The 16,045-nt window shown below is 44.4% G+C and overlaps 1 long non-coding RNA gene across 1 annotated transcript in view; it reads left to right on the top strand.

The window, feature by feature from the left end:
* LOC309647522 overlaps nt 1-9,702 on the top strand; it is a 35,206-nt gene extending 25,504 nt beyond the window's left edge. Inside the window, exon 3 of the long non-coding RNA XR_014256139.1 lies at nt 5,492-9,702. This is a non-coding gene — a long non-coding RNA (uncharacterized lncRNA). The remainder of the gene's footprint in view (nt 1-5,491) is intronic.
* The last annotated feature ends 6,343 nt before the right edge of the window (nt 9,703-16,045 follow it).

The following is a 16,045-nucleotide window of genomic DNA, read 5'->3' as shown; positions in this document are numbered from 1 at the left end:
TGACCACTCCCTCCTTTGTTTGGGTCACTCCTCGACCTTAATCGTGCCGTCTAGGTTGTATCTCCAGCTGGACAAGATGATCCTTGAAAGCAAGGACTGGGTCTTGGATTATTCACCCCCAGCCCTTGCCACAGTGCCTGGCGTTCAGTGATTCACTGACTTATCAAACATTTGCAGAGGAATGTTCTGGACACAAATGTTGGGAACACAGAGATAAGCAGGACATGGCTCCTGGCATTGGGAGACTGACCTCAGTGTTGCAGGGTAGGGGGTGAAAACGACGTGAAACACATAATTCAAATAGCCTTGTATGTGTGTGACTCTGTTGTATGCATTATATACACATATACATATTAAAAATGTGTAATACTCAATATAATTTATATAACAAATGCTATTCTTTCAAAATATGTCCAAAAGCACAGGAGCTGATATGTGCAACCTATGCTCCACTGTCATATTTATTAATGTGACACCATCCTATTAAATGCGAAGGAATTTTTTTCTGAATCTGAAACGTGTGCGTGTGTATGTGTGTGTGCGCGTGTGAAATACCTATTTATTGCTCATTAATTCACTGACCATACCTTGCCAGCAGATGGAAACAATGGGGAGGTAAATTTGTCTCTTTGAGGTTTTTTCTCTATTTTTAAATAGTGAGCTGCATGTAAGAGTCGTGTCTGATTCACTCTTTTCCCCCACAACGCCCAGTAAACAGTTTTCTCAGGGTGCACAGTACATGGAAAAGGCTTTATAAATATTTAATAAATGGATAGATGGATGAGTAGATGGGTGGATGGATGGGTGAATGATGGATGAATGGACAGACAGCCTTTAATTTTACTAATGATCTCAAAGTATGGACAGCTTTATGAAAATTAAGTGACACGATGTGCTAGAAAACACTTGGAAAACGCTAAAATTAAACGCATGAATTAAAACATTACTGTTGGGCTTATATTCTTCACACTGTGTCTCTTCTCAGGAACATCATGAAGTGCCCGTAAGATCTTGGTACCAGTGAATGTTGGTTGCTGTCTGTGTGGCCTGCCAAAGTAGACAGATGGTCCAATGACCCTTCTCTGCCGTTTGTGCTTTTCTCTTTCTTCTGGACCTTAGGACATGAAATGAGAGAAGGGACAAATGCCCTTTGTATCTTAAAGTGCTAAAGATAATCAGAAAGAGAGTGCTTCAGAAAATCAGAATTTTACTTATTAACCATTTGTTCTTTATGTCTGATGTTTTCAGTTTAGTTTAGCGTCAAGATTCCTCTTTTAAAAAAAAAAAGAAAAAAAACAAAAGAAATCGTGAGAAACCCTAGGGAATTTTGAGTGTTTAGACTATGGGCTTGAATTTACTATATTTAGTCCCTGGTTGGGGGAAAGAGAGTGAAGAGCTTTATTATTCTTCCTGTTCTCAAGATCTGGAGCAGTGATTCTCAATGGTTTTCAACTTGGGGGGGTGGGTGTTGCCCCCAGGGGGCAGTTGGGCATGGTTTGGAGAAATTTTTGACTGTCACTACTGCGAGGAGAGGATGGCAGCCCTGGCATCTGGTGGGGAGAGACCAGCAACGCTGCTGGGCGTGTTGCAGCCCGCAGGGCAGCCCCACGCGGCAGAGGGTGGTCTGGCCCAAGATACCCGCAGTGAGAAGCCCAGGTCTGGATGCAACGGAACCAGCAAGGGACTTAAAGGATCACGGATCACTGAAAAGGAAGGACGATTTTGAGGAGATGGTTGCACACAGAGTGCCTCTCTCAAGGACACCCAAAGACTCATGCACCCTCCCGCCTCCAAATCAACGAAAAAACTGGTCTAGGATTTTTTGCTCATTTTTCTTAATAATTGACTTATCTACTAAATCACATAACCTAATAAGGCAAAGGAGAAATGCCTTCTCACTGGAATAAAATATCAAGTCCATTAAAAGCTAATTTGGGGAAGAAAAAAGCAAGAACAACATTTCTAATAATCTCTTCTAAGGATGAGAAGAGCCAGATTATTTGGCTTTGGAGATCACAATTTTTAAAATTTTTATGTATTTATTTTTTGGCAGCGCCGTGCGGTGTGTGGGATCTTAGTTCCCTGACCAGGGATCAAACCCGTGTCCCCTGCAGTGGGAGTGCGGAGTCCTAACCGCTGGACCGCCAGGGAAGCCCCACAATTTTTTTTTTTTTTTTCAGTCTAGAATTTGTCTGAGTACACCTTCCTCTCTAGTTAGAGAAATCTGCCTTAACTTCTAAGATACAACCTCCTTCAGAATCACCATGGTACTTCAAGAATTTGACTGAAATCTTAGATCCTCGTTTAGGAGGAAAAAATAACCAAATTTTACCAAAAATCTAAAGTACTAAATAAAATGATTAGTGGAGAAAAAGCCTCAATGAAGTCGTTGGATGGAGAAAAGAAAGGGGTATTGCTTTAATTGGCTTTTTAATGATTCTGTATTTCTCTCTTTTGGCTTTTTTTTTTTTTTTTTTTTTTGAGGGGAGAAACCCTTAAAACAGAAAGGTTAATCTAACTATACATTTTAAGCTTTTAAAGGCTCCATTACAGGACTTATTATGCTAAAAGAAACATACCTGGCATATTGCAGCTTCTAAATGTATCAGCAATGCATGTAATGATTCACTTAAAACACCATGGTCAGAATTCTTTCACATTATTTCTATGTAAATTGGATGCTTCACAATTACTATAATATGTGTGAAATTCCACTTATTATTTCTTTTAACATAGAAACTTTTATCACTTAACTCACTGGACAGAATATTTGAGCCATTTGCAATCATTAGCACATTTCTCTTTGGTCAAACCCTCACGGGATTATACTTTGGGAAAGACAGTGAATTATATTCATTGCAAGAAAACAGCAATTTTAAATATATAAGGGGCACCAGGAAACTTTTCATTTTAGTGCAAATTCAATATTATATCTTACTTCTTTTTACAGCGGGGTAAGCTTTTATCTTTAAGCAATTTATAAAACCCAGCGTGTAATAGGAGTGGGGCTCACTGCGCAGATCAGTCTGACAGATAAGTAGAGACTGGGGTCAGGGTGGAGGCGGGGCCTCGCCGGGATTCAAGGCAGTCGCTTGTTACCGGGGGAGCTCTTCCTCTTGGTCCCGGTGGGGGTCCAGCACCGTTCACTGCCTTCTGCCTAGTTCCTGCATGGACTGCGTCCCGACCCCCTGCCCTTTCCCCGGACACCTGAGCGCCCCAGTGGACTCTGGGGACCAGCTGGCTGGTGATAGACCCTCCCTGTGAAGAACATGGGAGTTTTTCGAACAGATTTGGGGAAGAAACACAAAATCAGAAAAAGAGGGGCGTTATTATCTATTGAGCTGATGGCATTTTGGGTCGAGGGACTCTGTTTGGAAATCTGACACTTTAAACAAACGTTCCAGGTATGGCTTGGTGTGTTTGGAAGCACCCTCTCTGCCTTAGTCATTTGGGATGCTTTCTAGGGAGGAAAAACAGCAGCTAAGTGGAGATTTGCATATATGCCCCCTGAATTTTACGACAAAGTGTATGTATGTTTGTTTTTAATAAATGATGGAGAAAATTAAAATTGGACCTTGATTAACAGCTAATTATGTAAACATCTAAATTATTGGGCAAGGTTTTTTTTTTAAATTGTGCCATTTTAAAATGAGGCAAGGAGTGCCCGGCTAGCTCAGTTGGTAGAACACGAGACTCTTAAAATGAGGCAGTTTTTAAGTGGCATGACATAATATTTATTTCCCACATTTTATTCTCTGAACATTAACTAACAAAGACAACTTGAGAACTTTCAGTGGAAGCCCTTATATATGGAATAAAAATCAAGTGATTTTTATTTGGACTTTTTTTCAACTTATATCCCTTAAAGGGAAGATAGTTTACATTCCCCCAGAAAATTGAAAACACAGTGGTTGTCATTTTTCTATTAATGTAATGTTACTTCACATTTTGATAATAATCTTTTTAGGCGTACATAGGAAATTTGAAATACGCTGTGTAATATACAGACCCATGGTTATCTGCGTGTTTGTGTGTGTGTGTGTGTGTGTGTGTGTGAATGGTTGGTAAATTGTGCTTTGGTTTCATCTGGAAGTTATCTTGCATAGACTTAACACTGGAACTGTATTAACACCATAATATTAATAGTTGAACATATAATGAGCCTTATCATTAACTGTGCCCTACAGAAAGATGATTTTGGTTTTTAAATAAAAGATGGAGATTGAAATTCAAGTTCATTTCAGGTTCAGATGAAGAACAGTTAAAAAAAAAAATGCAGGCAGGCTGCACCTCTGTGCTCAAGAAGCAAACCCTTGTCAAACCAACTGGTTCTCCCAGGTCAGCACGAGCGAGCCCAGCCACATGAATTGGGCACACTCGGTCATGGAATTGCTGGTCGTTCAGCCTCACAAGGAAGGACACACACACACACGCATGCACGCATGCATATATGTACAGCATAATCTGGGCGTATGTTGCAAATGACTGAAAGAGACAGCAGCCACCAAGTACAGGATAAAGGATCGCCACCCTGGGGTAGACTAAATAAAACGCATGAAGATCACATATCCGCTCTCACTTTGCTCTCCAGGAGAAATGCGTGCATTCCAGACACTGAGACCCTGTGCAGTCTTCTGAATAGATGTAGAGACCCTAAAAGAATTAAGGACAGAAACCTGGAAGATGGGCAGTACCCCCTTTGGGTTGAATTATCAAGAAGAGACTATTTTGTAAATTTTAAACTGTTAGTCTATTCATAGCTAAAGCGGAGGAAAACCCAGTACATTTTTTATTCCTTTTTTTTAGCCCGCATATTTTCCAAGACCTCCTATAGTTAACATTATAATATAGTTAGTTGCTACAAATAATCGGGGTGATTATAGGAAAACTGTCAGTGTCGGCTCAAGGTCTGAAAAGGCTGCAGCAAATGGCTTTTCTCTTTGCCATGGAGACTGGGCTCTGTTTTTACGGTTACTCTGGAAACCGGAGCCTTACTGTTGTTAGTCCTTTTCAGTTACTTGAGCTATTAAACCCTCCGGTTGAGACAAAAGGAGGGAGGTATGCAGACACTTCCTCGGAAAGAAAACCTCCAGGCCCTAGAGGAGCAGACCCCAGGCTGCGGACGGCGCGGTGTCTGTCCGCTCCACGTTTTTATCAGGGAGGCGGCCTGCCGCACTCATGCCTGTGGAAGCTGCCTCCAAATGTTAGAATTTGTCATCAGGTGGCTGCAGCATGCCCTCCCCTCCTGCCCCTTCCCCAGGAGACCTGCCTGCCTCTAACACCCCAAGTTCTCTGGGCACACACCCCACATTTCAGTGTGAACGGGGCGGGGGGCGGGGGTAGGAGACTCAGAATGCAACAGTTCAGGATCTCTGGGCACAATGGGGTTTCTTTTTAATGCAAATGTACGTTTAGAGACTGCGTGCATTTTTGTTTTGTTTTAAGAAATCAGACCCCCACATCAGTAATATTCTCTCCATCCTGTTAATAGATCAAATAATAACCCAGGAAGATGGAGCTCCATGTGTTATCAAATATTTTACAGAGCAGGAAAAAGCAGTTTGGAAGCTGGAGTCATAAAGAGAATCCTGCATTACGGGCAAGCTACATGGGTCCCTTCCTTTTTTCTTCTTTTTTTTTTTCCATTTTCCTCCAACCAGGAATGCTTTCTCACCTTCCGTAATAGTGTATTATTGCCAGCTTTTACGGTCCTCTCACTTTTTGGTTAAAGTGTTCTCAAGGAAAAGGAATCCTCCCTAGAAGAAACAGAAGCCTAAATAGACCACAAATAACCTGCTTCTGGATGGAGCAGTGCATTCCGGCCTAAACGTGGTCATACTAAGTAGCAATAAACAGCGCAGGCCCCGTGGGGATAAACCACTTTCAGTGGGCTAAGTATTCAGTTATTTTTCATTTGAACTATTAACTGTGTCACCCCAAACCCCCATTACTCTTTTCTCTCCATCCTGCACATTACTAAGGGTTAGGTCCTGGCAGCAGAATTAAGACTGTTAACACTTGCTTTTAAAAGTAGCAACCAAATTAATGACAATGGATATTTGTTAACAAGAAGCAGCATTAAGAAGAAGGAAAAAAAAAAAAAAGAAAGAAACGCTTTCTTTTTCGATCTACTCCCTGACTGCTGTTAGTGGTTTTAGTTATTTTACCTCCAAATGGCAAGGAGGCTACTGGCCTTCCTCCACGTGTGATGGCCTTCATATTAGACCGAGGCGGGTTTGAGGACCTCATAACCACACACACACACACACAGAAGCCTTTCTGCCTCTCAGTTCTGGCAAATTAAGAACAGCAAAAGCATAAACAAAGTTCACACCTAAGTGAACATTGCAGAGCCCTTCCGGGGGGTCCCCACCCAGGTCAGTAATTCTCATGGTCAGTAATGGCTTCGTCCGACTCTGCCCTGACATTACTAGGATTTTCAAAGCATCTAAAATACAGGATTCAAGATGGCACCAACACTACACAGAAGGCGATATCATTTTTCACGGTCCTGCCATATTTTCAATCTAAGTCACACTGATTTGTCTGTGAACAAAAATTACATGGCAGATGGATAGAAGCTTACCAGTCAAAATTCAACTCATGTTTAAAGAGAATTCAGAGCCCAAAGATATACCATTAATAATTTACTGAACATCACAAAACTAGCTTTGGTTTTGGAAAAACACAAGTATAAAGGGATTCATAGAGCCCTACGCCCACTAATTTACATTGTCATATATTCTCTGGATGACAGTATTCTTCACTCATTCGTTCAGTTTTTCCAGAGATATTTATTTAGCGCCTACTGTGTGCCAAGTCCTATTTCTGGTGCTAGGAAGAGTTTCCTGAGCAAAGGTGTGCACATCTTTTGGGATTGCCCTTTTCAGGTGCGGTCTGATAACTGAGCTGCCTTCTCCACCCCTCTTAAAGGGGGGGTGGGGGTCTCTCCCTGATTAACATACCACACACAACGATGGAGTGGAAATTATTTCGACCCAGGAAGATTGGGCCTGTTATATATTCCTTTTCTCTTCCAGTTCTCTCTGACCAATCAGGATAGGAAAATCCCATAAACTGTGCGGGCTGCCTTTTTTCAGTCACTCATTAAGTTGTAATATTTGTGTAGCTCTGTTTCTTTTCCTGACGTCTGTGCTTTATTTAGTACAGATCAGAGGGTGAAATGTAACTTTGGGCTCGCGGTTCATTCAGCACATTTCACCTTGATATTTTACCAGACACCAGCCTTCTGGATATTCCCTTTGTTTTGGACTTGTTAATAAAATTGTAATTGAATTTTGGTTGACTATTAGTAAATTAGTATTTTCTGTAACTTTGTCAAAGTGCATTGTTTCCCTAAGTGAATTTGGTGGCTGCTTCAGAGATGCATATAAATTCTTAATTTGAATTTTCTGTTACTGTTTGAAAATGGTTATGCAGTATGTATGTCCTTTGTGTAATGTCAGACATAACTCTAGGGGTTTATATATTAAAGGCTGCCGTCTTTTATAAATTGCTATTTAAAAGTGAATTATTGCTCCTTTGAAACTAGAGTTTTCCAAACAGTAGCTTGTCATATATCAGCCTGAATGCCAGATTCATGCTATAATTTTCCATCAAATTCTGCTTTCCTTTAAGAGTAATTGCATGGATCTGTATATGCTCAGGAATGCCTAGATTGCCGTGGTTATCCTTGTGAGCCAAATTCTATTCAGATCTCACTCTGTAATTCTTTCCTTGATTACTCCAGCTAAAAGTGAGCTTTTTCTACTTGATTCGTAACAGTTATTGCCTATAAAGCTAATCTGACAGTTAAGACTATTGAGTCCTGTAATATTTCTACTGTGGTAGTACCACGATGTTCTCTAAATTTCACTGTAATTTCATTTTCTATTAATTTATGTCTCATCTCTCCCAGTAGACCATTAACTCCTTGAGAGCAAAGATTACATTTTAAACGTCTAAGGATCTCCTTCCACACCTAACCCTGCTCTCCATTCCCAGTGCATGACATCCTGCCCTGCCCAAAATATTTCCTTTGGTTTGAATTGAGTAGTCACTACCTGCTGGCGTGCATGTCTGAACTGAAATCATTTCTGATTTGTGAGGACAAGGGGTTGGGATTCCAGCCTACCCTCTTCTCCCTGGAGGCGTCAAAGCAAGTCACGTGAACTAGCATTTTGTTCCCTGTGAAACTGAGGTGATGCTTCTCTTGTGTCCGGTCCGAGCATGAGAGGTGACTGACGAAGAGACTGGCAGCAGGCAGGCTCGCTAGTGCCACGTGCTTGAGGAGAGATTGAGGAACCCAGTGACCTGGGACCTTGGGGTGCAGGGCGGGAGGAAGGCCAGGTGAGCCCGGTGGGTGCCCTGCAGTGTGAGGGAGGCCAAGGTGTGAGTGTCCCTTTGGGGCTCGTGGCCTGCCCCCCTCCCCTTTCCCACTTGCATCCTGCTTTGCCGACACTGATGTTGAGCAGAACATTCCACTACATCTTTCTGACCTACTGTACTCTGCTACCCTGCTATACCTGCTGTACCGCTATACCTGTGTCGTGGAGATACGCATAGTGTGGGAAGCCTAGCCCACAGCACAAAGGTGCTGGTTTGTAACGGGCGAGGAAATGGCCGATTTTGAAGAGCTCTGATTTCAGTTGCATCTTTTTTTTTTTTTAAATACATTTATTTATTTATTGTTGGCTGCCTTGGGTCTTCATTGCTGCGCGCGGGCTTTCTCTAGTTATGATGAGCAGGGGCGACTCTTCGTTGTGGTTCACGGGCTTCTTATTGCAGTGGCTTCTCTTGTTGCAGAGCGCGGGCTCTAGGCGTGCGGGCTTCAGTAGTTGTGGCACACGGGCTCAGTAGTTGTGGCGCATGGGCTTAGTCGCTCCGCGGCATGTGGGATCTTCCCGGACCAGGGCTCGAACCCGTGTCCCCTGCATTGGCAGGCGGATTCTTAACCACTGCGCCACCAGGGAAGCCCCCCTCAGTTGCATCTTAAATAATAATATGCTCTCTGGGACAATAAGGCTTTTCAGAAAATATAGACACAGTTTATGGAGATTTTCTTTTTACTCATTACATTTTTAATAGAATCTCGTATTTTCTCCTGGCTTTATAACTCGTGCAGAATATATCAAAAATATACAGAAGTGAATGAACAAATGTGAAAGCCGCAGATGTGCAGGATTAGTCTGTATATTTTTATGCAAAGGACATTTTCTCCCAGGACAGACAATAAACAGCCTTTCCTTCTCTCTACTCTGTATTTGAATTGCTTCAGGACCAGAAATTGTGCGCTCTCATAGGTTGGTGACTCTAGTAGTTTATTCGTTTGTCTGTTTGAACCTTAGACCATCAGTCAGGGAGGCTTTCTGGAGGGAGGGTGGCCTTGATGATTTTGTAAATACTCTGTTTATGTACGTTCTATTTATTTGTGGAAAGTACACAGTTTTCCAAGGGCCTCTTTTAGGTCAGAAATAGTAGAAAACACTGATGAGAAGTGTCAATTAAGGTTAAAAAAATAATTCCCAAATGCAGCGTTATCCTGTGCACGCTGAGATGTGTGGAATGATACCACTAGATTTCCGCAATGTCTTAAACATGCTCTGAGTACCTGTAGAGAGTTTCTACTGTGCAGGAAATCTAGACTTTGATCCTGAAACATTTCTTGCGTCTCTCTGACTTTTCCCCTCACTGAATGCCTCTGGACTTCTTTCTCCTCAGTTCTGACGTTGCACTTCATCAGCCACGCCTGTGTGCATGTGCGTACACTCGCGAAAAAGAAAAGGAAGAAAAGGAAGGCTCTGGCAGCTTGCACCGAGCAGGGGGCTGCCGATAGGTTGAAGACGGATCTCTCTAGACAGCGTTGGTGGTCTCAGAGCTTTAAGGGCGGGTCCGTGCCTGCACAGCAGCACGTGAGTCTAGCTGCCGCGGTGAGAGCAGAGGTGGCCGTGGGTGCAGGGAAACACACCTGCTTTCGGAGTCCGTGTGCTCCCACTCAGAGAGATCCGACAGCTCCAAGATTCCTCCCCACGATTAAAAAATAAGGGACGATGAAGAGGCTAGGTGTGGCCTAAACCAAGCCCGGGTAACGGAGATGTTTCAATTATAGTTATTTCATGTAGCGGGCAGTCACAGCTCTCCACACGATGCTTTGAAAAGGACAAAGAGTCTCCTTGTGTTTACACTTTTTATTACTATATAGGATTAGGTCTGTTGCACACACAGAAGAGGAAGTCATTTTATTTTACACAAATCAGCTACTTAAAGTAAATTGAGATATATAGAATTTACCAATGAAATGAGTGATTTGATGTGAATAAAAGAGGTGGTGTGTTGTAAATCGACACTGACAGCCAAATGGGGAAAATTGACAGAGCACTGTAATCACTCCCAACATCCACTGAAGTTATTGATCCAGAACCTCTATAATCCCCTTCACATAACACAGGCAATTTCATATAATACCTGTAATAAGGGTGCATTCAAACTCAAGTAGCCATCTGAAGCATTGTATCTAATGGCGAAGCCGGCCGCTGCTGAGTAAGTGCAGCAAAAAACGCCAGTGGTTCCTCCCTTTCATAGGTAACAGCCTCTGATAAGAGCGAGTTTAGAAGATAAACAGTTCCTCATGCCAAAGAAAATGAGCTATTAATTGCTGGCTTGCTACATATGTTGTAAAAGTGGGAGCGGTGGTCGCAACACGGAGAGAAGGAAACTGGATTTGGGGGTTGATAAACTTCTTAGGTTATCCACACGCCCGCTATCTGATGTTAATTACAACAGAGGGAAGACAGCTGACAGGCATTTAGCTGCTGGGTCATTACATCCTTCCCAGGTGTTTTTCCCGTGAAATGTCCCTCCAGTTTTACAAGCTCCTTCGCGCCCTGATGGATTATTCTGCAGCCTTATCAAAGCGTTGCCAGCTCCTCATTAATATATAGCGTGAGCGGCGCTCTTCTATATATCATTGTCTTCCTCTTGGGGAGGGCTAATCTGTCAGGCATTATCAGCCGGTCGGCAGAAGGTAGGCAATCAGACCTGACGGCAGAGAATCATGGGAGATCAGGGGAGGTTAAATGAGGCTGACAGTTGTGATAATGATGATTATACTATAAATTAAGATATGATGATAAAGGAGAATAAAAGACACAATCTGAAGCAATATTTGGTTTAACATGTCTCTCTTTTTCGTTACTGTTAAATGGCCATAACATTTATCACACCGAACAAGAATGGACGTTTAACTACCATGATAAAATGGGACAGCATCAGATTGAAAACCCAACAAGTTGTGATTACAGTGTCAGGCACTTTTCCACTGGTTGAGGAAAAAAAAAAAACGGGAGATAGAGCATATGTTATAATCATTCATGCATTATTCTGCAGAATGAAAAGAAAATAGATCTGTTTTAGAAATGTCTTTCAGCCTTCTCGATGGAAAACCAAAGGAAACGGTTAACATATTCTTCTGCTTCCCAGATCATTTTTATCAATGAAACAATAGGAAGTTAAGTGACGGCCCTCCCATCAGGCCTTCTCCCCCAAATGTATGTTTATTAGAAGCTGATTCAGAGGCTGCGTGAGGGAGGTCTGGGAATGTCTCACTCCCTGCTGAATTCTGAAATAAAGGCAGCTCAAATCAACCAAATAGTTCCCGTGTGTGGCTTTTCAGAGGAGGCATTTACAGGCTGCAATAAAACAAAAGTGAGGCACAATTTGCTTTCAGAAATTCAGGAGTAGGACATCTGACGTAGTGGACTGGTTATTAAATTGCCTTTACTGACGGATTTCTTTGGGGACAGAGGCCTTAACATTTGAAACCTGAAAGAAATTTTGACAGCTCCACGGAAGAACATTTTTAAAGGAGGCTCTGTGTCCCTCTACGCGCTCACGTGGTGACCATCATAGTTTCTGACCTGCAAGCTCCTCATTAACATATACCACCACCGTCACCCAAATATCTGTGTTTCACACCACTTACACTGTACAAATGCCTTACACATCTGCACATGTAGACAAGTTGACAGATAACGTAACATATAAATTCCACTGTTCCATCTGCATCCACAGAAGGAAAACGTGTTTTCTGATCTTGTTTTTGCGTTTCTAGTAGAATCAGGGATGGAGAAAAAAGAAACCTCAATCCTCATTCGCTTCCTTTGATAGTTTCTCTTTCAGCTGGGAAAGAAAAAAATGTAGAGTTGAAAAAAATCCCACTTTGCCCTTTTCTTGTGTTTAAATTTCAGAAGATGGGAGGTTGGGAGAATAAAAATGTTTAATGCTTCAGCTGTATCTGGTGTCGATTGTGCACAAGGCTCTCGGGCTGGGATGTTTTTTTTTTTTTTTGCAACTGATATTTGTCCATTTAAATCAGGGTTTGTCAACCTCAGTCCTGTTGACGTTTGTAACAAATAACTCTTGGCTGAGGGCAGGGCTGTCCTGTGCATTGTAGGGTGCTGGCTTCTAGCAGCCCGTCACCCCGCGTGACAACCCAGACTGTCTCCAGGTGTTGCCAGGTGTCCCCGGGGGGGGGAAAGCCATGCCCAGCTGAGAACCGTTGATTTAAACCAATACGCTTAGCACAGGGCTGACCTGACAGTAACGCCTGTTGCTTCTCGAGGTCTTCCCAGTGCTTTCTGGGTTCCCCTCCCACAGGGGGTGATTCAGTGGAAATCAGCCGGCAGTATTTTTGTAGCACGTAAACCACACGTTGGAACAACCTCTTCAGGATATGGTTGTAAACCGACGTGTGGTCAGTGAACTGTAAAACAGCGTACTTATTAATCGACGGCTAGCGTGTATCAGCAGAATGGAAATTGTACGTGTTCCTTTATCTGGATGTGAAAGGAAGTCACAGGGCTTAGTCTATAAACCTGCTGGTCTGTTCTGGAAATGCGTAGGTAGGTTCCGTGCTCTGGCATTGACCTTGCCCCTCGGAGGGGACTTCAGGAAGCACCACGGGCGCGGTAGGGCGTTTGAAACAAGAAGTGTTTATGGTATATACATTGGTTGTAACGTACAACCCACGTTGAGCATGCACCTCACAGAGCGTGTAGATAAACTTTTCATCGTGCAGTTACGCATTGTACACATAAATAAGCGAAGGTCGTTTTGCTTGGGAAGCTGTTACTGCTTCAGAATCAAATCTCACTGTCTCCGTGGGGATGGGGACCGTGCTGGCCATTTATCCTCCCGTGGTCAGGCCTGCTCGACCTTCTCATCGAACAGGCTGGGCGGCCGGCTTCCTGCTCCACCGACCTTCCGCGATCTCGCCCAGCAGATCCAGGCCTCGGTCCAACGACCCTCCAGACTTACGCCTCTGCTTCCATGGCACCCTTCTTCCAGGATGCAGGGCGAGTCTAGTGGGGCCGGGAGCGTGGGTCCTGCTCGCCTGTGGGCCTTTCGGGGGTGTTGGAGCATGGCCCCCAGTCCGAGTGCAGCCCTCCGTGGCCTGTGCCCCTGACCTTGCAGCCCGTGCCCGCATGCACGCGGGTGGTAGGCCGTGATTTACAGAGCCCTTACCACGTGGGGACCTGCATGATGAAAGCCAAAACAGCCCCCTTGTTTCTGGTGAAAGCAGCTGTAGACGGAACCGGCCCTATGCGAACCCTCAGAGACCACTTACAGGGCGGTTGTGTACTTTATCATCTAGCCGTTGGTTCTGACTTTGGCGCGTGAGCTGCAGCTGGAAAATAACCTTGTTCCTTAGTCCATTTTATTAACTTTGTTTTGTTGGCTCGAGCCTAGCACTGTATTAGGCCCCGAATAATCACAGCTTCCCAGGTAGCTCCAGGAGCGGGAATGAGAGGCTTTCTTCAAGGGCTGCGCTCCTGCAGAAATGATTTGTACCCTCGGGCTGATTGTCCCCGACAGAAAATGAGAACCAGGAACATTCAATGCAAAGTAATGTGTTCTGTACAATTACTGGATTAATAATTTTATTCCATTACCGTGTGGGGAGACAGGACATCGGCCCGCAGATCTGCAATTCTAGTGTATTTCTAAGCGTCCTGTTAAGAGTGAGCAAGGGTCAGGAAACTTAATTATGCTGTAACTGGATAGAAATTGCCAAGTGATAAAAAGAAACATCCAGACAGATTCAGCAGGAAATTACAGCTTTAATAATATAGCATAATGCCTACTTCTATACAATTATTGGAGAGACTCTGAATGGTTCAGAATAACAGGCTTGGGTTTCTAGTAACGACAGAAAAATCCCACTGAAAATGACATTTTGCATCTTGCTGTAAATATTTTTTTTCAAAAAAAATAAATAGCATCATCATTCAATGATCAAAAATCTTATCCTCGTGCCAGACCAGGTGCTATGACCACACCGACATTTTGAAATGATGAGGGAGAGTCATTTACATTTGCAAATAAGTTTCTGGTGTCGTACTTTAAATTAAAAAATTTGTCTACCCCACTCAGTTTTACAGAAAGAAAAAACACCCCAGCGGGTGGGGCTGTACGGGTAGCGTGTAGCTGGGCGCACGCGTGGTCTCGGGCTCAGAAGCCGCGGAGGAGGGCTGGAAGACGACCGCGAAGATCAATGAACAGGGACGCCTGGCAGTTCTTCCGCATCTGCCGAAACGAGGGAGGGAGAACTTTCCAGAGATCGCGCGGCGAAGCCTGGAATGAAGCAGTCAGGCTTTGCGCTGTGACCCGCTGGTTTAAATACCGGAGCCTAGCCCTCCGCATGTGGCCCGCGAGCCCGTTGTTTGTGCCTGGTCCTTTCTCCCCCCTTCTGCGGGGGGCAGTCATTTCTCTCACTGCCCAGGGGAGCCCCGTGTTTCATTTTGTATTCTGAGGACGCAGATTGATCAGCCAGCTCCCTACCCAGCGATGGCCGTTCTGCCCGGAAATCTGCATATCTGCATATTACTGTTCTTCCCTGGATTTAATTTCCTACAGGAGCTGATACTAATCACCCTGTTTAAACAGAGGGGATTTGGGGGTCTATACAAATACGACATTTTTTTTCCATGGAACTTGCAGAATATTTTTCTTTCTCTCTTTCTTTTTCAATTTAAAGGGACAATAGCCTTACTGGCTTAATCCTCAATAGTTGCTCTTGTTGTATTTTATTCTTACTTGACTGTTGGTGATTGGGACAGTAGCCTTGGACCCGGATTCGACTTCTTAGACTTGGGAAATGTGTTCGGGAGATTTGGAAATGGAACGGCATTTTGACAACGGCGACCCGTCTGTCCGTGAGATGTCCTCCTACCTCTCAGGTGACAGCACAGAAGAATTCCCAGGCTGGAACGACAGCATCTTCTAAGTAGCCCTCTCGGCTTCTCCCGGCTTATTATGTGTAGGCAAGTTAAATCCAGCAGCTGTCGGTGCCACTGCCAGGAGTGTCTGGCACATTTTACTCCGGCCGCCAGCAGCTCAGCGGTGGCCCAGGCAGGACAGGAGGCGGACGATCACCGGGCTCCGGGAAGGATGCGGTGTGCCTGGCCGTGGCCGCTGGAAGGGGAGACACGCGTCCCTGACGGACTAGATGCACCCCTGCCATTAACCGGAAGCCACCACCAGGTTTTGTGGAGATCACACCCTGGCCTCTGCTTGCCGCAGAAGCTAACTTGGATGGGCACCTTTTCCGCGGGGCCTCGTGCAATGGCCCCGAGGATGGGGGTGGGGGTGGGTGGGTAGCAGGGAAATGTTGGAAAAGCCGAGTTCGCAGGCTAAAGACGCTATGGAGAGCCTGGGTGCCCCCGCTGTCCCTCACGCTGGGATTTGCCGGAGCGGATCCCCCCTGAAGAGAAACAGGGCAGTGGGGCCCGTGGATTGGCCCTGCAGGGTCCAACCCTCCGGACTTCCTGACTCCGAACATTTTTGCTGCTGCGATCAGCAGTGTGCGGTGGGGCGAAGTACCTCTGAAATCGAGAGGAAGTTCCCTGGGAGTGGGCCTTCCTGATTTCAGCCAGGTCCAGCAGGGCGCTCAAAAAGCAGACATTTGTGGCTCGAAGTGAATACCCCGTGGGTGACATTGCTCGCTAATTAAAGCAAAAGCAAGGGCAAAATGTTAGTTTTTCTCTTG

This window comes from Balaenoptera physalus (assembly GCF_965194825.1).
Source record: "Balaenoptera physalus genome assembly, chromosome: 18".
Taxonomy (NCBI): domain Eukaryota; kingdom Metazoa; phylum Chordata; class Mammalia; order Artiodactyla; family Balaenopteridae; genus Balaenoptera; species Balaenoptera physalus.
The sequence above is the reverse complement of the archived record's forward strand: the minus strand, read 5'-3'. Positions and strand labels throughout refer to the sequence as shown.